Consider the following 23,549-nt stretch of genomic DNA (forward strand, 5'->3'; position numbering starts at 1 on the left):
AATGTGAGGGAGCGAGGGATGCAGTAAGGAAGGAATAGTGCATCTGAAAGGGGATTGTCGTAACCCATAAGAAAACCCTGTCGTTTCCATAGAAACGATACTCGATTAAGAAGGAGATGTCATAGAACCAATAGTATTTCACAGCGACGCAATTTCTGTGTTACATCGTCAATGTGACCGAGCGTGTGCTGCTGTAAAGACGGAATAGTGCATCGGAAAGGATATAGTCGTATCCCAAAGGGAAATCCTATCGTTTCCGTAGAAACGTTACTCGATTTAGAAGGGGCCGTAATAGAACCCATAGTATTTAATAGCGACGCAATTTCTGTGTTATTTAGTCAATGTGAGGGAGCGAGGGATGCAGTAAGGAAGGAATAGTGCATCTGAAAGGGGATTGTCGTAACCCAGAAGAAAACCCTGTCGTTTCCATAGAAACGATACTCGATTAAGAAGGAGATGTCATAGAACCAATAGTATTTCACAGCGACGCAATTTCTGTGTTACATCGTCAATGTGACCGAGCGTGTGCTGCTGTAAAGACGGAATAGTGCATCGGAAAGGATATAGTCGTATCCCAAAGGGAAATCCTATCGTTTCCGTAGAAACGTTACTCGATTTAGAAGGGGCCGTAATAGAACCCATAGTATTTAATAGCGACGCAATTTCTGTGTTATTTAGTCAATGTGAGGGAGCGAGGGATGCAGTAAGGAAGGAATAGTGCATCTGAAAGGGGATTGTCGTAACCCAGAAGAAAACCCTGTCGTTTCCATAGAAACGATACTCGATTAAGAAGGAGATGTCATAGAACCAATAGTATTTCACAGCGACGCAATTTCTGTGTTACATCGTCAATGTGACCGAGCGTGTGCTGCTGTAAAGACGGAATAGTGCATCGGAAAGGATATAGTCGTATCCCAAAGGGAAATCCTATCGTTTCCGTAAAACGTTACTCGATTTAGAAGGGGCCGTAATAGAACCCATAGTATTTAATAGCGACGCAATTTCTGTGTTATTTAGTCAATGTGAGGGAGCGAGGGATGCAGTAAGGAAGGGATAGTGCATCTGAAAGGGGATTGTCGTAACCCAGAAGAAAACCCTGTCGTTTCCATAGAAACGATACTCGATTAAGAAGGAGATGTCATAGAACCAATAGTATTTCACAGCGACGCAATTTCTGTGTTACATCGTCAATGTGACCGAGCGTGTGCTGCTGTAAAGACGGAATAGTGCATCAGAAAGGATATAGTCGTATCCCAAAGGGAAATCCTATCGTTTCCGTAGAAACGTTACTCGATTTAGAAGGGGCCGTAATAGAACCCATAGTATTTAATAGCGACGCAATTTCTGTGTTATTTAGTCAATGTGAGGGGCGAGGGATGCAGTAAGGAAGGAATAGTGCATCTGAAAGGGGATTGTCGTAACCCAGAAGAAAACCCTGTCGTTTCCATAGAAACGATACTCGATTAAGAAGGAGATGTCATAGAACCAATAGTATTTCACAGCGACGCAATTTCTGTGTTACATCGTCAATGTGACCGAGCGTGTGCTGCTGTAAAGACGGAATAGTGCATCGGAAAGGATATAGTCGTATCCCAAAGGGAAATCCTATCGTTTCCGTAGAAACGTTACTCGATTTAGAAGGGGCCGTAATAGAACCCATAGTATTTAATAGCGACGCAATTTCTGTGTTATTTAGTCAATGTGAGGGAGCGAGGGATGCAGTAAGGAAGGAATAGTGCATCTGAAAGGGGATTGTCGTAACCCAGAAGAAAACCCTGTCGTTTCCATAGAAACGATACTCGATTAAGAAGGAGATGTCATAGAACCAATAGTATTTCACAGCGACGCAATTTCTGTGTTACATCGTCAATGTGACCGAGCGTGTGCTGCTGTAAAGACGGAATAGTGCATCGGAAAGGATATAGTCGTATCCCAAAGGGAAATCCTGTCGTTTCCGTAGAAACGTTACTCGATTTAGAAGGGGCCGTAATAGAACCCATAGTATTTAATAGCGACGCAATTTCTGTGTTATTTAGTCAATGTGAGGGAGCGAGGGATGCAGTAAGGAAGGAATAGTGCATCTGAAAGGGGATTGTCGTAACCCAGAAGAAAACCCTGTCGTTTCCATAGAAACGATACTCGATTAAGAAGGAGATGTCATAGAACCAATAGTATTTCACAGCGACGCAATTTCTGTGTTACATCGTCAATGTGACCGAGCGTGTGCTGCTGTAAAGACGGAATAGTGCATCGGAAAGGATATAGTCGTATCCCAAAGGGAAATCCTATCGTTTCCGTAGAAACGTTACTCGATTTAGAAGGGGCCGTAATAGAAACCATAGTATTTAATAGCGACGCAATTTCTGTGTTATTTAGTCAATGTGAGGGAGCGAGGGATGCAGTAAGGAAGGAATAGTGCATCTGAAAGGGGATTGTCGTAACCCAGAAGAAAACCCTGTCGTTTCCATAGAAACGATACTCGATTAAGAAGGAGATGTCATAGAACCAATAGTATTTCACAGCGACGCAATTTCTGTCTTACATCGTCAATGTGACCGAGCGTGTGCTGCTGTAAAGACGGAATAGTGCATCGGAAAGGATATAGTCGTATCCCAAAGGGAAATCCTATCGTTTCCGTAGAAACGTTACTCGATTTAGAAGGGGCCGTAATAGAACCCATAGTATTTAATAGCGACGCAATTTCTGTGTTATTTAGTCAATGTGAGGGAGCGAGGGATGCAGTAAGGAAGGAATAGTGCATCTGAAAGGGGATTGTCGTAACCCAGAAGAAAACCCTGTCGTTTCCATAGAAACGATACTCGATTAAGAAGGAGATGTCATAGAACCAATAGTATTTCACAGCGACGCAATTTCTGTGTTACATCGTCAATGTGACCGAGCGTGTGCTGCTGTAAAGACGGAATAGTGCATCGGAAAGGATATAGTCGTATCCCAAAGGGAAATCCTATCGTTTCCGTAGAAACGTTACTCGATTTAGAAGGGGCCGTAATAGAACCCATAGTATTTAATAGCGACGCAATTTCTGTGTTATTTAGTCAATGTGAGGGAGCGAGGGATGCAGTAAGGAAGGAATAGTGCATATGAAAGGGGATTGTCGTAACCCAGAAGAAAACCCTGTCGTTTCCATAGAAACGATACTCGATTAAGAAGGAGATGTCATAGAACCAATAGTATTTCACAGCGACGCAATTTCTGTGTTACATCGTCAATGTGACCGAGCGTGTGCTGCTGTAAAGACGGAATAGTGCATCGGAAAGGATATAGTCGTATCCCAAAGGGAAATCCTATCGTTTCCGTAAAACGTTACTCGATTTAGAAGGGGCCGTAATAGAACCCATAGTATTTAATAGCGACGCAATTTCTGTGTTATTTAGTCAATGTGAGGGAGCGAGGGATGCAGTAAGGAAGGGATAGTGCATCTGAAAGGGGATTGTCGTAACCCAGAAGAAAACCCTGTCGTTTCCATAGAAACGATACTCGATTAAGACGATGTCATAGAACCAATAGTATTTCACAGCGACGCAATTTCTGTGTTACATCGTCAATGTGACCGAGCGTGTGCTGCTGTAAAGACGGAATAGTGCATCGGAAAGGATATAGTCGTATCCCAAAGGGAAATCCTATCGTTTCCGTAGAAACGTTACTCGATTTAGAAGGGGCCGTAATAGAACCCATAGTATTTAATAGCGACGCAATTTCTGTGTTATTTAGTCAATGTGAGGGAGCGAGGGATGCAGTAAGGAAGGAATAGTGCATCTGAAAGGGGATTGTCGTAACCCAGAAGAAAACCCTGTCGTTTCCATAGAAACGATACTCGATTAAGAAGGAGATGTCATAGAACCAATAGTATTTCACAGCGACGCAATTTCTGTGTTACATCGTCAATGTGACCGAGCGTGTGCTGCTGTAAAGACGGAATAGTGCATCGGAAAGGATATAGTCGTATCCCAAAGGGAAATCCTATCGTTTCCGTAGAAACGTTACTCGATTTAGAAGGGGCCGTAATAGAACCCATAGTATTTAATAGCGACGCAATTTCTGTGTTATTTAGTCAATGTGAGGGAGCGAGGGATGCAGTAAGGAAGGGATAGTGCATCTGAAAGGGGATTGTCGTAACCCAGAAGAAAACCCTGTCGTTTCCATAGAAACGATACTCGATTAAGAAGGAGATGTCATAGAACCAATAGTATTTCACAGCGACGCAATTTCTGTGTTACATCGTCAATGTGACCGAGCGTGTGCTGCTGTAAAGACGGAATAGTGCATCGGAAAGGATATAGTCGTATCCCAAAGGGAAATCCTATCGTTTCCGTAGAAACGTTACTCGATTTAGAAGGGGCCGTAATAGAACCCATAGTATTTAATAGCGACGCAATTTCTGTGTTATTTAGTCAATGTGAGGGAGCGAGGGATGCAGTAAGGAAGGAATAGTGCATCTGAAAGGGGATTGTCGTAACCCAGAAGAAAACCCTGTCGTTTCCATAGAAACGATACTCGATTAAGAAGGAGATGTCATAGAACCAATAGTATTTCACAGCGACGCAATTTCTGTGTTACATCGTCAATGTGACCGAGCGTGTGCTGCTGTAAAGACGGAATAGTGCATCGGAAAGGATATAGTCGTATCCCAAAGGGAAATCCTATCGTTTCCGTAGAAACGTTACTCGATTTAGAAGGGGCCGTAATAGAACCCATAGTATTTAATAGCGACGCAATTTCTGTGTTATTTAGTCAATGTGAGGGAGCGAGGGATGCAGTAAGGAAGGAATAGTGCATCTGAAAGGGGATTGTCGTAACCCAGAAGAAAACCCTGTCGTTTCCATAGAAACGATACTCGATTAAGAAGGAGATGTCATAGAACCAATAGTATTTCACAGCGACGCAATTTCTGTGTTACATCGTCAATGTGACCGAGCGTGTGCTGCTGTAAAGACGGAATAGTGCATCGGAAAGGATATAGTCGTATCCCAAAGGGAAATCCTGTCGTTTCCGTAGAAACGTTACTCGATTTAGAAGGGGCCGTAATGGAACCCATAGTATTTAATAGCGACGCAATTTCTGTGTTATTTAGTCAATGTGAGGGAGCGAGGGATGCAGTAAGGAAGGAATAGTGCATCTGAAAGGGGATTGTCGTAACCCAGAAGAAAACCCTGTCGTTTCCATAGAAACGATACTCGATTTAGAAGGAGATGTCATAGAACCAATAGTATTTCACAGCGACGCAATTTCTGTGTTACATCGTCAATGTGACCGAGCGTGTGCTGCTGTAAAGACGGAATAGTGCATCGGAAAGGATATAGTCGTATCCCAAAGGGAAATCCTATCGTTTCCGTAGAAACGTTACTCGATTTAGAAGGGGCCGTAATAGAACCCATAGTATTTAATAGCGACGCAATTTCTGTGTTATTTAGTCAATGTGAGGGAGCGAGGGATGCAGTAAGGAAGGAATAGTGCATCTGAAAGGGGATTGTCGTAACCCAGAAGAAAGCCCTGTCGTTTCCATAGAAACGATACTCGATTAAGAAGGAGATGTCATAGAACCAATAGTATTTCACAGCGACGCAATTTCTGTGTTACATCGTCAATGTGACCGAGCGTGTGCTGCTGTAAAGACGGAATAGTGCATCGGAAAGGATATAGTCGTATCCCAAAGGGAAATCCTATCGTTTCCGTAGAAACGTTACTCGATTTAGAAGGGGCCGTAATAGAACCCGTAGTATTTAATAGCGACGCAATTTCTGTGTTATTTAGTCAATGTGAGGGAGCGAGGGATGCAGTAAGGAAGGAATAGTGCATCTGAAAGGGGATTGTCGTAACCCAGAAGAAAACCCTGTCGTTTCCATAGAAACGATACTCGATTAAGAAGGAGATGTCATAGAACCAATAGTATTTCACAGCGACGCAATTTCTGTGTTACATCGTCAATGTGACCGAGCGTGTGCTGCTGTAAAGACGGAATAGTGCATCGGAAAGGATATAGTCGTATCCCAAAGGGAAATCCTATCGTTTCCGTAGAAACGTTACTCGATTTAGAAGGGGCCGTAATAGAACCCATAGTATTTAATAGCGACGCAATTTCTGTGTTATTTAGTCAATGTGAGGGAGCGAGGGATGCAGTAAGGAAGGAATAGTGCATCTGAAAGGGGATTGTCGTAACCCAGAAGAAAACCCTGTCGTTTCCATAGAAACGATACTCGATTAAGAAGGAGATGTCATAGAACCAATAGTATTTCACAGCGACGCAATTTCTGTGTTACATCGTCAATGTGACCGAGCGTGTGCTGCTGTAAAGACGGAATAGTGCATCGGAAAGGATATAGCCGTATCCCAAAGGGAAATCCTATCGTTTCCGTAGAAACGTTACTCGATTTAGAAGGGGCCGTAATAGAACCCATAGTATTTAATAGCGACGCAATTTCTGTGTTATTTAGTCAATGTGAGGGAGCGAGGGATGCAGTAAGGAAGGAATAGTGCATCTGAAAGGGGATTGTCGTAACCCAGAAGAAAACCCTGTCGTTTCCATAGAAACGATACTCGATTAAGAAGGAGATGTCATAGAACCAATAGTATTTCACAGCGACGCAATTTCTGTGTTACATCGTCAATGTGACCGAGCGTGTGCTGCTGTAAAGACGGAATAGTGCATCGGAAAGGATATAGTCGTATCCCAAAGGGAAATCCTGTCGTTTCCGTAGAAACGTTACTCGATTTAGAAGGGGCCGTAATAGAACCCATAGTATTTAATAGCGACGCAATTTCTGTGTTATTTAGTCAATGTGAGGGAGCGAGGGATGCAGTAAGGAAGGAATAGTGCATCTGAAAGGGGATTGTCGTAACCCAGAAGAAAACCCTGTCGTTTCCATAGAAACGATACTCGATTTAGAAGGAGATGTCATAGAACCAATAGTATTTCACAGCGACGCAATTTCTGTGTTACATCGTCAATGTGACCGAGCGTGTGCTGCTGTAAAGACGGAATAGTGCATCGGAAAGGATATAGTCGTATCCCAAAGGGAAATCCTGTCGTTTCCGTAGAAACGTTACTCGATTTAGAAGGGGCCGTAATAGAACCCATAGTATTTAATAGCGACGCAATTTCTGTGTTATTTAGTCAATGTGAGGGAGCGAGGGATGCAGTAAGGAAGGAATAGTGCATCTGAAAGGGGATTGTCGTAACCCAGAAGAAAACCCTGTCGTTTCCATAGAAACGATACTCGATTTAGAAGGAGATGTCATAGAACCAATAGTATTTCACAGCGACGCAATTTCTGTGTTACATCGTCAATGTGACCGAGCGTGTGCTGCTGTAAAGACGGAATAGTGCATCGGAAAGGATATAGTCGTATCCCAAAGGGAAATCCTATCGTTTCCGTAGAAACGTTACTCGATTTAGAAGGGGCCGTAATAGAACCCATAGTATTTAATAGCGACGCAATTTCTGTGTTATTTAGTCAATGTGAGGGAGCGAGGGATGCAGTAAGGAAGGAATAGTGCATCTGAAAGGGGATTGTCGTAACCCAGAAGAAAACCCTGTCGTTTCCATAGAAACGATACTCGATTAAGAAGGAGATGTCATAGAACCAATAGTATTTCACAGCGACGCAATTTCTGTGTTACATCGTCAATGTGACCGAGCGTGTGCTGCTGTAAAGACGGAATAGTGCATCGGAAAGGATTTAGTCGTATCCCAAAGGGAAATCCTTTCGTTTCCGTAGAAACGTTACTCGATTTAGAAGGGGCCGTAATAGAACCCATAGTATTTAATAGCGACGCAATTTCTGTGTTATTTAGTCAATGTGAGGGAGCGAGGGATGCAGTAAGGAAGGAATAGTGCATCTGAAAGGGGATTGTCGTAACCCAGAAGAAAACCCTGTCGTTTCCATAGAAACGATACTCGATTTAGAAGGAGATGTCATAGAACCAATAGTATTTCACAGCGACGCAATTTCTGTGTTACATCGTCAATGTGACCGAGCGTGTGCTGCTGTAAAGACGGAATAGTGCATCGGAAAGGATATAGTCGTATCCCAAAGGGAAATCCTGTCGTTTCCGTAGAAACGTTACTCGATTTAGAAGGGGCCGTAATAGAACCCATAGTATTTAATAGCGACGCAATTTCTGTGTTATTTAGTCAATGTGAGGGAGCGAGGGATGCAGTAAGGAATGAAAAATAGTGCATCTGAAAGGGGATTGTCGTAACCCAGAAGAAAACCCTGTCGTTTCCATAGAAACGATACTCGATTTAGAAGGAGATGTCATAGAACCAATAGTATTTCACAGCGACGCAATTTCTGTGTTACATCGTCAATGTGACCGAGCGTGTGCTGCTGTAAAGACGGAATAGTGCATCGGAAAGGATATAGTCGTATCCCAAAGGGAAATCCTGTCGTTTCCGTAGAAACGTTATTCGATTTAGAAGGGGCCGTAATAGAACCCATAGTATTTAATAGCGACGCAATTTCTGTGTTATTTAGTCAATGTGAGGGAGCGAGGGATGCAGTAAGGAAGGAATAGTTCATCTGAAAGGGGATTGTCGTAACCCAGAAGAAAACCCTGTCGTTTCCATAGAAACGATACTCGATTTAGAAGGAGATGTCATAGAACCAATAGTATTTCACAGCGACACAATTTCTGTGTTACATCGTCAATGTGACCGAGCGTGTGCTGCTGTAAAGACGGAATAGTGCATCTGAAAGGATATAGTCGTATCCCAAAGGGAAATCCTGTCGTTTCCGTACAAACGTTACTCGATTTAGAAGGGGCCGTAATAGAACCCAAAGTATTTAATAGCGACGCAATTTCTGTGTTATTTAGTCAATGTGAGGGAGCGAGGGATGCAGTAAGGAAGGAATAGTGCATCTGAAAGGGGATTGTCGTAACCCAGAAGAAAACCCTGTCGTTTCCATAGAAACGATACTCGATTTAGAAGGAGATGTCATAGAACCAATAGTATTTCACAGCGACGCAATTTCTGTGTTACATCGTCAATGTGACCGAGCGTGTGCTGCTGTAAAGACGGAATAGTGCATCGGAAAGGATATAGTCGTATCCCAAAGGGAAATCCTGTCGTTTCCGTAGAAACGTTACTCGATTTAGAAGGGGCCGTAATAGAAACCATAGTATTTAATAGCGACGCAATTTCTGTGTTATTTAGTCAATGTGAGGGAGCGAGGGATGCAGTAAGGAAGGAATAGTTCATCTGAAAGGGGATTGTCGTAACCCAGAAGAAAACCCTGTCGTTTCCATAGAAACGATATTCGATTTAGAAGGAGATGTCATAGAACCAATAGTATTTCACAGCGACGCAATTTCTGTGTTACATCGTCAATGTGACCGAGCGTGTGCTGCTGTAAAGACGGAATAGTGCATCGGAAAGGATATAGTCGTATCCCAAAGGGAAATCCTATCGTTTCCGTAGAAACGTTACTCGATTTAGAAGGGGCCGTAATAGAACCCATAGTATTTAATAGCGACGCAATTTCTGTGTTATTTAGTCAATGTGAGGGAGCGAGGGATGCAGTAAGGAAGGAATAGTTCATCTGAAAGGGGATTGTCGTAACCCAGAAGAAAACCCTGTCGTTTCCATAGAAACGATACTCGATTTAGAAGGAGATGTCATAGAACCAATAGTATTTCACAGCGACGCAATTTCTGTGTTACATCGTCAATGTGACCGAGCGTGTGCTGCTGTAAAGACGGAATAGTGCATCGGAAAGGATATAGTCGTATCCCAAAGGGAAATCCTATCGTTTCCGTAGAAACGTTACTCGATTTAGAAGGGGCCGTAATAGAACCCATAGTATTTAATAGCGACGCAATTTCTGTGTTATTTAGTCAATGTGAGGGAGCGAGGGATGCAGTAAGGAAGGAATAGTTCATCTGAAAGGGGATTGTCGTAACCCAGAAGAAAACCCTGTCGTTTCCATAGAAACGATACTCGATTTAGAAGGAGATGTCATAGAACCAATAGTATTTCACAGCGACGCAATTTCTGTGTTACATCGTCAATGTGACCGAGCGTGTGCTGCTGTAAAGACGGAATAGTGCATCGGAAAGGATATAGTCGTATCCCAAAGGGAAATCCTGTCGTTTCCGTAGAAACGTTACTCGATTTAGAAGGGGCCGTAATAGAACCCATAGTATTTAATAGCGACGCAATTTCTGTGTTATTTAGTCAATGTGAGGGAGCGAGGGATGCAGTAAGGAAGGAATAGTTCATCTGAAAGGGGATTGTCGTAACCCAGAAGAAAACCCTGTCGTTTCCATAGAAACGATACTCGATTTAGAAGGAGATGTCATAGAACCAATAGTATTTCACAGCGACGCAATTTCTGTGTTACATCGTCAATGTGACCGAGCGTGTGCTGCTGTAAAGACGGAATAGTGCATCGGAAAGGATATAGTCGTATCCCAAAGGGAAATCCTGTCGTTTCCGTAGAAACGTTACTCGATTTAGAAGGGGCCGTAATAGAACCCATAGTATTTAATAGCGACGCAATTTCTGTGTTATTTAGTCAATGTGAGGGAGCGAGGGATGCAGTAAGGAAGGAATAGTTCATCTGAAAGGGGATTGTCGTAACCCAGAAGAAAACCCTGTCGTTTCCATAGAAACGATACTCGATTTAGAAGGAGATGTCATAGAACCAATAGTATTTCACAGCGACGCAATTTCTGTGTTACATCGTCAATGTGACCGAGCGTGTGCTGCTGTAAAGACGGAATAGTGCATCTGAAAGGATATAGTCGTATCCCAAAGGGAAATCCTGTCGTTTCCGTAGAAACGTTACTCGATTTAGAAGGGGCCGTAATAGAACCCAAAGTATTTAATAGCGACGCAATTTCTGTGTTATTTAGTCAATGTGAGGGAGCGAGGGATGCAGTAAGGAAGGAATAGTGCATCTGAAAGGGGATTGTCGTAACCCAGAAGAAAACCCTGTCGTTTCCATAGAAACGATACTCGATTTAGAAGGAGATGTCATAGAACCAATAGTATTTCACAGCGACGCAATTTCTGTGTTACATCGTCAATGTGACCGAGCGTGTGCTGCTGTAAAGACGGAATAGTGCATCGGAAAGGATATAGTCGTATCCCAAAGGGAAATCCTGTCGTTTCCGTAGAAACGTTACTCGATTTAGAAGGGGCCGTAATAGAACCCATAGTATTTAATAGCGACGCAATTTCTGTGTTATTTAGTCAATGTGAGGGAGCGAGGGATGCAGTAAGGAAGGAATAGTTCATCTGAAAGGGGATTGTCGTAACCCAGAAGAAAACCCTGTCGTTTCCATAGAAACGATACTCGATTTAGAAGGAGATGTCATAGAACCAATAGTATTTCACAGCGACGCAATTTCTGTGTTACATCGTCAATGTGACCGAGCGTGTGCTGCTGTAAAGACGGAATAGTGCATCGGAAAGGATATAGTCGTATCCCAAAGGGAAATCCTGTCGTTTCCGTAGAAACGTTACTCGATTTAGAAGGGGCCGTAATAGAACCCATAGTATTTAATAGCGACGCAATTTCTGTGTTATTTAGTCAATGTGAGGGAGCGAGGGATGCAGTAAGGAAGGAATAGTGCATCTGAAAGGGGATTGTCGTAACCCAGAAGAAAACCCTCTCGTTTCCATAGAAACGATACTCGATTTAGAAGGAGATGTCATAGAACCAATAGTTTTTCACAGCGACGCAATTTCTGTGTTACATCGTCAATGTGACCGAGCGTGTGCTGCTGTAAAGACGGAATAGTGCATCGGAAAGGATATAGTCGTATCCCAAAGGGAAATCCTGTTGTTTCCGTAGAAACGTTACTCGATTTAGAAGGGGTCGTAATAGAACCCATAGTATTTAATAGCGACGCAATTTCTGTGTTATTTAGTCAATGTGAGGGAGCGAGGGATGCAGTAAGGAAGGAATAGTGCATCTGAAAGGGGATTGTCGTAACCCAGAAGAAAACCCTGTCGTTTCCATAGAAACGATACTCGATTTAGAAGGAGATGTCATAGAACCAATAGTTTTTCACAGCGACGCAATTTCTGTGTTACATCGTCAATGTGACCGAGCGTGTGCTGCTGTAAAGACGGAATAGTGCATCGGAAAGGATATAGTCGTATCCCAAAGGGAAATCCTGTCGTTTCCGTAGAAACGTTACTCGATTTAGAAGGGGCCGTAATAGAACCCATAGTATTTAATAGCGACGCAATTTCTGTGTTATTTAGTCAATGTGAGGGAGCGAGGGATGCAGTAAGGAAGGAATAGTGCATCTGAAAGGGGATTGTCGTAACCCAGAAGAAAACCCTGTCGTTTCCATAGAAACGATACTCGATTTAGAAGGAGATGTCATAGAACCAATAGTTTTTCACAGCGACGCAATTTCTGTGTTACATCGTCAATGTGACCGAGCGTGTGCTGCTGTAAAGACGGAATAGTGCATCGGAAAGGATATAGTCGTATCCCAAAGGGAAATCCTGTCGTTTCCGTAGAAACGTTTCTCGATTTAGAAGGGGTCGTAATAGAACCCATAGTATTTAATAGCGACGCAATTTCTGTGTTATTTAGTCAATGTGAGGGAGCGAGGGATGCAGTAAGGAAGGAATAGTGCATCTGAAAGGGGATTGTCGTAACCCAGAAGAAAACCCTGTCGTTTCCATAGAAACGATACTCGATTTAGAAGGAGATGTCATAGAACCAATAGTTTTTCACAGCGACGCAATTTCTGTGTTACATCGTCAATGTGACCGAGCGTGTGCTGCTGTAAAGACGGAATAGTGCATCGGAAAGGATATAGTCGTATCCCAAAGGGAAATCCTGTCGTTTCCGTAGAAACGTTACTCGATTTAGAAGGGGCCGTAATAGAACCCATAGTATTTAATAGCGACGCAATTTCTGTGTTATTTAGTCAATGTGAGGGAGCGAGGGATGCAGTAAGGAAGGAATAGTGCATCTGAAAGGGGATTGTCGTAACCCAGAAGAAAACCCTGTCGTTTCCATAGAAACGATACTCGATTTAGAAGGAGATGTCATAGAACCAATAGTATTTCACAGCGACGCAATTTCTGTGTTACATCGTCAATGTGACCGAGCGTGTGCTGCTGTAAAGACGGAATAGTGCATCGGAAAGGATATAGTCGTATCCCAAAGGGAAATCCTGTCGTTTCCGTAGAAACGTTACTCGATTTAGAAGGGGCCGTAATAGAACCCATAGTATTTAATAGCGACGCAATTTCTGTGTTATTTAGTCAATGTGAGGGAGCGAGGGATGCAGTAAGGAAGGAATAGTGCATCTGAAAGGGGATTGTCGTAACCCAGAAGAAAACCCTGTCGTTTCCATAGAAACGATACTCGATTTAGAAGGAGATGTCATAGAACCAATAGTTTTTCACAGCGACGCAATTTCTGTGTTACATCGTCAATGTGACCGAGCGTGTGCTGCTGTAAAGACGGAATAGTGCATCGGAAAGGATATAGTCGTATCCCAAAGGGAAATCCTGTCGTTTCCGTAGAAACGTTACTCGATTTAGAAGGGGCCGTAATAGAACCCATAGTATTTAATAGCGACGCAATTTCTGTGTTATTTAGTCAATGTGAGGGAGCGAGGGATGCAGTAAGGAAGGAATAGTGCATCTGAAAGGGGATTGTCGTAACCCAGAAGAAAACCCTGTCGTTTCCATAGAAACGATACTCGATTTAGAAGGAGATGTCATAGAACCAATAGTATTTCACAGCGACGCAATTTCTGTGTTACATCGTCAATGTGACCGAGCGTGTGCTGCTGTAAAGACGGAATAGTGCATCGGAAAGGATATAGTCGTATCCCAAAGGGAAATCCTGTCGTTTCCGTAGAAACGTTACTCGATTTAGAAGGGGCCGTAATAGAACCCATAGTATTTAATAGCGACGCAATTTCTGTGTTATTTAGTCAATGTGAGGGAGCGAGGGATGCAGTAAGGAAGGAATAGTGCATCTGAAAGGGGATTGTCGTAACCCAGAAGAAAACCCTGTCGTTTCCATAGAAACGATACTCGATTTAGAAGGAGATGTCATAGAACCAATAGTTTTTCACAGCGACGCAATTTCTGTGTTACATCGTCAATGTGACCGAGCGTGTGCTGCTGTAAAGACGGAATAGTGCATCGGAAAGGATATAGTCGTATCCCAAAGGGAAATCCTGTCGTTTCCGTAGAAACGTTACTCGATTTAGAAGGGGCCGTAATAGAACCCATAGTATTTAATAGCGACGCAATTTCTGTGTTATTTAGTCAATGTGAGGGAGCGAGGGATGCAGTAAGGAAGGAATAGTGCATCTGAAAGGGGATTGTCGTAACCCAGAAGAAAACCCTGTCGTTTCCATAGAAACGATACTCGATTTAGAAGGAGATGTCATAGAACCAATAGTATTTCACAGCGACGCAATTTCTGTGTTACATCGTCAATGTGACCGAGCGTGTGCTGCTGTAAAGACGGAATAGTGCATCGGATAGGATATAGTCGTATCCGAAAGGGAAATCCTGTCGTTTCCGTAGAAACGTTACTCGATTTAGAAGGGGCCGTAATAGAACCCATAGTATTTAATAGCGACGCAATTTCTGTGTTATTTAGTCAATGTGAGGGAGCGAGGGATGCAGTAAGGAAGGAATAGTTCATCTGAAAGGGGATTGTCGTAACCCAGAAGAAAACCCTGTCGTTTCCATAGAAACGATACTCGATTTAGAAGGAGATGTCATAGAACCAATAGTATTTCACAGCGACGCAATTTCTGTGTTACATCGTCAATGTGACCGAGCGTGTGCTGCTGTAAAGACGGAATAGTGCATCGGAAAGGATATAGTCGTATCCCAAAGGGAAATCCTGTCGTTTCCGTAGAAACGTTACTCGATTTAGAAGGGGCCGTAATAGAACCCATAGTATTTAATAGCGACGCAATTTCTGTGTTATTTAGTCAATGTGAGGGAGCGAGGGATGCAGTAAGGAAGGAATAGTGCATCTGAAAGGGGATTGTCGTAACCCAGAAGAAAACCCTGTCGTTTCCATAGAAACGATACTCGATTTAGAAGGAGATGTCATAGAACCAATAGTATTTCACAGCGACGCAATTTCTGTGTTACATCGTCAATGTGACCGAGCGTGTGCTGCTGTAAAGACGGAATAGTGCATCGGAAAGGATATAGTCGTATCCCAAAGGGAAATCCTGTCGTTTCCGTAGAAACGTTACTCGATTTAGAAGGGGCCGTAACAGAACCCATAGTATTTAATAGCGACGCAATTTCTGTGTTATTTAGTCAATGTGAGGGAGCGAGGGATGCAGTAAGGAAGGAATAGTGCATCTGAAAGGGGATTGTCGTAACCCAGAAGAAAACCCTGTCGTTTCCATAGAAACGATACTCGATTTAGAAGGAGATGTCATAGAACCAATAGTATTTCACAGCGACGCAATTTCTGTGTTACATCGTCAATGTGACCGAGCGTGTGCTGCTGTAAAGACGGAATAGTGCATCGGAAAGGATATAGTCGTATCCCAAAGGGAAATCCTGTCGTTTCCGTAGAAACGTTACTCGATTTAGAAGGGGCCGTAATAGAACCCATAGTATTTAATAGCGACGCAATTTCTGTGTTATTTAGTCAATGTGAGGGAGCGAGGGATGCAGTAAGGAAGGAATAGTGCATCTGAAAGGGGATTGTCGTAACCCAGAAGAAAACCCTGTCGTTTCCATAGAAACGATACTCGATTTAGAAGGAGATGTCATAGAACCAATAGTATTTCACAGCGACGCAATTTCTGTGTTACATCGTCAATGTGACCGAGCGTGTGCTGCTGTAAAGACGGAATAGTGCATCGGAAAGGATATAGTCGTATCCCAAAGGGAAATCCTGTCGTTTCCGTAGAAACGTTACTCGATTTAGAAGGGGCCGTAATAGAACCCATAGTATTTAATAGCGACGCAATTTCTGTGTTATTTAGTCAATGTGAGGGAGCGAGGGATGCAGTAAGGAAGGAATAGTGCATCTGAAAGGGGATTGCCGTAACCCAGAAGAAAACCCTGTCGTTTCCATAGAAACGATACTCGATTTAGAAGGAGATGTCATAGAACCAATAGTATTTCACAGCGACGCAATTTCTGTGTTACATCGTCAATGTGACCGAGCGTGTGCAGCTGTAAAGACGGAATAGTGCATCGGAAAGGATATAGTCGTATCCCAAAGGGAAATCCTGTCGTTTCCGTAGAAACGTTACTCGATTTAGAAGGGGCCGTAATAGAACCCATAGTATTTAATAGCGACGCAATTTCTGTGTTATTTAGTCAATGTGAGGGAGCGAGGGATGCAGTAAGGAAGGAATAGTTCATCTGAAAGGGGATTGTCGTAACCCAGAAGAAAACCCTGTCGTTTCCATAGAAACGATACTCGATTTAGAAGGAGATGTCATAGAACCAATAGTTTTTCACAGCGACGCAATTTCTGTGTTACATCGTCAATGTGACCGAGCGTGTGCTGCTGTAAAGACGGAATAGTGCATCGGAAAGGATATAGTCGTATCCCAAAGGAAAATCCTGTCGTTTCCGTAGAAACGTTACTCGATTTAGAAGGGGCCGTAATAGAACCCATAGTATTTAATAGCGACGCAATTTCTGTGTTATTTAGTCAATGTGAGGGAGCGAGGGATGCAGTAAGGAAGGAATAGTGCATCTGAAAGGGGATTGTCGTAACCCAGAAGAAAACCCTGTCGTTTCCATAGAAACGATACTCGATTTAGAAGGAGATGTCATAGAACCAATAGTATTTCACAGCGACGCAATTTCTGTGTTACATCGTCAATGTGACCGAGCGTGTGCTGCTGTAAAGACGGAATAGTGCATCGGAAAGGATATAGTCGTATCCCAAAGGGAAATCCTGTCGTTTCCGTAGAAACGTTACTCGATTTAGAAGGGGCCGTAATAGAACCCATAGTATTTAATAGCGACGCAATTTCTGTGTTATTTAGTCAATGTGAGGGAGCGAGGGATGCAGTAAGGAAGGAATAGTGCATCTGAAAGGGGATTGTCGTAACCCAGAAGAAAACCCTGTCGTTTCCATAGAAACGATACTCGATTTAGAAGGAGATGTCATAGAACCAATAGTATTTCACAGCGACGCAATTTCTGTGTTACATCGTCAATGTGACCGAGCGTGTGCTGCTGTAAAGACGGAATAGTGCATCGGAAAGGATATAGTCGTATCCCAAAGGGAAATCCTGTCGTTTCCGTAGAAACGTTACTCGATTTAGAAGGGGCCGTAATAGAACCCATAGTATTTAATAGCGACGCAATTTCTGTGTTATTTAGTCAATGTGAGGGAGCGAGGGATGCAGTAAGGAAGGAATAGTGCATCTGAAAGGGGATTGTCGTAACCCAGAAGAAAACCCTGTCGTTTCCATAGAAACGATACTCGATTTAGAAGGAGATGTCATAGAACCAATAGTATTTCACAGCGACGCAATTTCTGTGTTACATCGTCAATGTGACCGAGCGTGTGCTGCTGTAAAGACGGAATAGTGCATCGGAAAGGATATAGTCGTATCCCAAAGGGAAATCCTGTCGTTTCCGTAGAAACGTTACTCGATTTAGAAGGGGCCGTAATAGAACCCATAGTATTTAATAGCGACGCAATTTCTGTGTTATTTAGTCAATGTGAGGGAGCGAGGGATGCAGTAAGGAAGGAATAGTGCATCTGAAAGGGGATTGTCGTAACCCAGAAGAAAACCCTGTCGTTCCCATAGAAACGATACTCGATTTAGAAGGAGATGTCATAGAACCAATAGTATTTCACAGCGACGCAATTTCTGTGTTACATCGTCAATGTGACCGAGCGTGTGCTGCTGTAAAGACGGAATAGTGCATCGGAAAGGATATAGTCGTATCCCAAAGGAAAATCCTGTCGTTTCCGTAGAAACGTTACTCGATTTAGAAGGGGCCGTAATAGAACCCATAGTATTTAATAGCGACGCAATTTCTGTGTTATTTAGTCAATGTGAGGGAGCGAGGGATGCAGTAAGGAAGGAATAGTGCATCTGAAAGGGGATTGTCGTAACCCAGAAGAAAACCCTGTCGTTTCCATAGAAACGATACTCGATTTAGAAGGAGATGTCATAGAACCAATAGTATTTCACAGCGACGCAATTTCTGTGTTACATCGTCAATGTGACCGAGCGTGTGCTGCTGTAAAGACGGAATAGTGCATCGGAAAGGATATAGTCGTATCCCAAAGGGAAATCCTGTCGTTTCCGTAGAAACGTTACTCGATTTAGAAGGGGCCGTAATAGAACCCATAGTATTTAATAGCGACGCAATTTCTGTGTTATTTAGTCAATGTGAGGGAGCGAGGGATGCAGTAAGGAAGGAATAGTGCATCTGAAAGGGGATTGTCGTAACCCAGAAGAAAACCCTGTCGTTTCCATAGAAACGATACTCGATTTAGAAGGAGATGTCATAGAACCAATAGTTTTTCACAGCGACGCAATTTCTGTGTTACATCGTCAATGTGACCGAGCGTGTGCTGCTGTAAAGACGGAATAGTGCATCGGAAAGGTTATAGTCGTATCCCAAAGGGAAATCCTGTCGTTTCCGTAGAAACGTTACTCGATTTAGAAGGGGCCGTAATAGAACCCATAGTATTTAATAGCGACGCAATTTCTGTGTTATTTAGTCAATGTGAGGGAGCGATGGATGCAGTAAGGAAGGAATAGTTCATCTGAAAGGGGATTGTCGTAACCCAGAAGAAAACCCTGTCGTTTCCATAGAAACGATACTCGATTTAGAAGGAGATGTCATAGAACCAATAGTATTTCACAGCGACGCAATTTCTGTGTTACATCGTCAATGTGACCGAGCGTGTGCTGCTGTAAAGACGGAATAGTGCATCGGAAAGGATATAGTCGTATCCCAAAGGGAAATCCTGTCGTTTCCGTAGAAACGTTACTCGATTTAGAAGGGGCCGTAATAGAACCCATAGTATTTAATAGCGACGCAATTTCTGTGTTATTTAGTCAATGTGAGGGAGCGAGGGATGCAGTAAGGAAGGAATAGTGCATCTGAAAGGGGATTGTCGTAACCCAGAAGAAAACCCTGTCGTTTCCATAGAAACGATACTCGATTTAGAAGGAGATGTCATAGAACCAATAGTATTTCACAGCGACGCAATTTCTGTGTTACATCGTCAATGTGACCGAGCGTGTGCTGCTGTAAAGACGGAATAGTGCATCGGAAAGGATATAGTCGTATCCCAAAGGGAAATCCTGTCGTTTCCGTAGAAACGTTACTCGATTTAGAAGGGGCCGTAATAGAACCCATAGTATTTAATAGCGACGCAATTTCTGTGTTATTTAGTCAATGTGAGGGAGCGAGGGATGCAGTAAGGAAGGAATAGTGCATCTGAAAGGGGATTGTCGTAACCCAGAAGAAAACCCTGTCGTTTCCATAGAAACGATACTCGATTTAGAAGGAGATGTCATAGAACCAATAGTTTTTCACAGCGACGCAATTTCTGTGTTACATCGTCAATGTGACCGAGCGTGTGCTGCTGTAAAGACGGAATAGTGCATCGGAAAGGATATAGTCGTATCCCAAAGGGAAATCCTGTCGTTTCCGTAGAAACGTTACTCGATTTAGAAGGGGCCGTAATAGAACCCATAGTATTTAATAGCGACGCAATTTCTGTGTTATTTAGTCAATGTGAGGGAGCGAGGGATGCAGTAAGGAAGGAATAGTTCATCTGAAAGGGGATTGTCGTAACCCAGAAGAAAACCCTGTCGTTTCCATAGAAACGATACTCGATTTAGAAGGAGATGTCATAGAACCAATAGTATTTCACAGCGACGCAATTTCTGTGTTACATCGTCAATGTGACCGAGCGTGTGCTGCTGTAAAGACGGAATAGTGCATCGGAAAGGATATAGTCGTATCCCAAAGGGAAATCCTGTCGTTTCCGTAGAAACGTTACTCGATTTAGAAGGGGCCGTAATAGAACCCATAGTATTTAATAGCGACGCAATTTCTGTGTTATTTAGTCAATGTGAGGGAGCGAGGGATGCAGTAAGGAAGGAATAGTTCATCTGAAAGGGGATTGTCGTAACCCAGAAGAAAACCCTGTCGTTTCCATAGAAACGATACTCGATTTAGAAGGAGATGTCATAGAACCAATAGTATTTCACAGCGACGCAATTTCTGTGTTACATCGTCAATGTGACCGAGCGTGTGCTGCTGTAAAGACGGAATAGTGCATCGGAAAGGATATAGTCGTATCCCAAAGGCAAATCCTGTCGTTTCCGTAGAAACGTTACTCGATTTAGAAGGGGCCGTAATAGAACCCATAGTATTTAATAGCGACGCAATTTCTGTGTTATTTAGTCAATGTGAGGGAGCGAGGGATGCAGTAAGGAAGGAATAGTGCATCTGAAAGGGGATTGTCGTAACCCAGAAGAAAACCCTGTCGTTTCCATAGAAACGATACTCGATTTAGAAGGAGATGTCATAGAACCAATAGTATTTCACAGCGACGCAATTTCTGTGTTACATCGTCAATGTGACCGAGCGTGTGCTGCTGTAAAGACGGAATAGTGCATCGGAAAGGATATAGTCGTATCCCAAAGGGAAATCCTGTCGTTTCCGTAGAAACGTTACTCGATTTAGAAGGGGCCGTAATAGAACCCATAGTATTTAATAGCGACGCAATATCTGTGTTATTTAGTCAATGTGAGGGAGCGAGGGATGCAGTAAGGAAGGAATAGTGCATCTGAAAGGGGATTGTCGTAACCCAGAAGAAAACCCTGTCGTTTCCATAGAAACGATACTCGATTTAGAAGGAGATGTCATAGAACCAATAGTTTTTCACAGCGACGCAATTTCTGTGTTACATCGTCAATGTGACCGAGCGTGTGCTGCTGTAAAGACGGAATAGTGCATCGGAAAGGATATAGTCGTATCCCAAAGGGAAATCCTGTCGTTTCCGTAGAAACGTTACTCGATTTAGAAGGGGCCGTAATAGAACCCATAGTATTTAATAGCGACGCAATTTCGGTGTTATTTAGTCAATGTGAGGGAGCGAGGGATGCAGTAAGGAAGGAATAGTGCATCTGAAAGGGGATTGTCGTAACCCAGAAGAAAACCCTGTCGTTTCCATAGAAACGATACTCGATTTAGAAGGAGATGTCATAGAACCAATAGTATTTCACAGCGACGCAATTTCTGTGTTACATCGTCAATGTGACCGAGCGTGTGCTGCTGTAAAGACGGAATAGTGCATCGGAAAGGATATAGTCGTATCCCAAAGGGAAATCCTGTCGTTTCCGTAGAAACGTTACTCGATTTAGAAGGGGCCGTAATAGAACCCATAGTATTTAATAGCGACGCAATTTCTGTGTTATTTAGTCAATGTGAGGGAGCGAGGGATGCAGTAAGGAAGGAATAGTGCATCTGAAAGGGGATTGTCGTAACCCAGAAGAAAACCCTGTCGTTTCCATAGAAACGACACTCGATTTAGAAGGAGATGTCATAGAACCAATAGTTTTTCACAGCGACGCAATTTCTGTGTTACATCGTCAATGTGACCGAGCGTGTGCTGCTGTAAAGACGGAATAGTGCATCGGAAAGGATATAGTCGTATCCCAAAGGGAAATCCTGTCGTTTCCGTAGAAACGTTACTCGATTTAGAAGGGGCCGTAATAGAACCCATAGTATTTAATAGCGACGCAATTTCTGTGTTATTTAGTCAATGTGAGGGAGCGAGGGATGCAGTAAGGAAGGAATAGTGCATCTGAAAGGGGATTGTCGTAACCCAGAAGAAAACCCTGTCGTTTCCATAGAAACGATACTCGATTTAGAAGGAGATGTCATAGAACCAATAGTTTTTCACAGCGACGCAATTTCTGTGTTACATCGTCAATGTGACCGAGCGTGTGCTGCTGTAAAGACGGAATAGTGCATCGGAAAGGATATAGTCGTATCCCAAAGGGAAATCCTGTCGTTTCCGTAGAAACGTTACTCGATTTAGAAGGGGCCGTAATAGAACCCATAGTATTTAATAGCGACGCAATTTCTGTGTTATTTAGTCAATGTGAGGGAGCGAGGGATGCAGTAAGGAAGGAATAGTGCATCTGAAAGGGGATTGTCGTAACCCAGAAGAAAACCCTGTCGTTTCCATAGAAACGATACTCGATTTAGAAGGAGATGTCATAGAACCAATAGTATTTCACAGCGACGCAATTTCTGTGTTACATCGTCAATGTGACCGAGCGTGTGCTGCTGTAAAGACGGAATAGTGCATCGGATAGGATATAGTCGTATCCCAAAGGGAAATCCTGTCGTTTCCGTAGAAACGTTACTCGATTTAGAAGGGGCCGTAATAGAACCCATAGTATTTAATAGCGACGCAATTTCTGTGTTATTTAGTCAATGTGAGGGAGCGAGGGATGCAGTAAGGAAGGAATAGTTCATCTGAAAGGGGATTGTCGTAACCCAGAAGAAAACCCTGTCGTTTCTATAGAAACGATACTCGATTTAGAAGGAGATGTCATAGAACCAATAGTATTTCACAGCGACGCAATTTCTGTATTACATCGTCAATGTGACCGAGCGTGTGCTGCTGTAAAGACGGAATAGTGCATCGGAAAGGATATAGTCGTATCCCAAAGGGAAATCCTGTCGTTTCCGTAGAAACGTTACTCGATTTAGAAGGGGCCGTAATAGAACCCATAGTATTTAATAGCGACGCAATTTCTGTGTTATTTAGTCAATGTGAGGGAGCGAGGGATGCAGTAAGGAAGGAATAGTGCATCTGAAAGGGGATTGTCGTAACCCAGAAGAAAACCCTGTCGTTTCCATAGAAACGATACTCGATTTAGAAGGAGATGTCATAGAACCAATAGTATTTCACAGCGACGCAATTTCTGTGTTACATCGTCAATGTGACCGAGCGTGTGCTGCTGTAAAGACGGAATAGTGCATCGGAAAGGATATAGTCGTATCCCAAAGGGAAATCCTGTCGTTTCCGTAGAAACGTTACTCGATTTAGAAGGGGCCGTAATAGAACCCATAGTATTTAATAGCGACGCAATTTCTGTGTTATTTAGTCAATGTGAGGGAGCGAGGGATGCAGTAAGGAAGGAATAGTGCATCTGAAAGGGGATTGTCGTAACCCAGAAGAAAACCCTGTCGTTTCCATAGAAACGATACTCGATTTAGAAGGAGATGTCATAGAACCAATAGTATTTCACAGCGACGCAATTTCTGTGTTACATCGTCAATGTGACCGAGCGTGTGCTGCTGTAAAGACGGAATAGTGCATCGGAAAGGATATAGTCGTATCCCAAAGGGAAATCCTGTCGTTTCCGTAGAAACGTTACTCGATTTAGAAGGGGCCGTAATAGAACCCATAGTATTTAATAGCGACGCAATTTCTGTGTTATTTAGTCAATGTGAGGGAGCGAGGGATGCAGTAAGGAAGGAATAGTGCATCTGAAAGGGGATTGTCGTAACCCAGAAGAAAACCCTGTCGTTTCCATAG

The sequence above is a fragment of the Schistocerca serialis genome, unplaced genomic scaffold, assembly GCF_023864345.2.
Source record: "Schistocerca serialis cubense isolate TAMUIC-IGC-003099 unplaced genomic scaffold, iqSchSeri2.2 HiC_scaffold_1400, whole genome shotgun sequence".
NCBI classification, from domain to species: Eukaryota; Metazoa; Arthropoda; class Insecta; order Orthoptera; family Acrididae; genus Schistocerca; species Schistocerca serialis.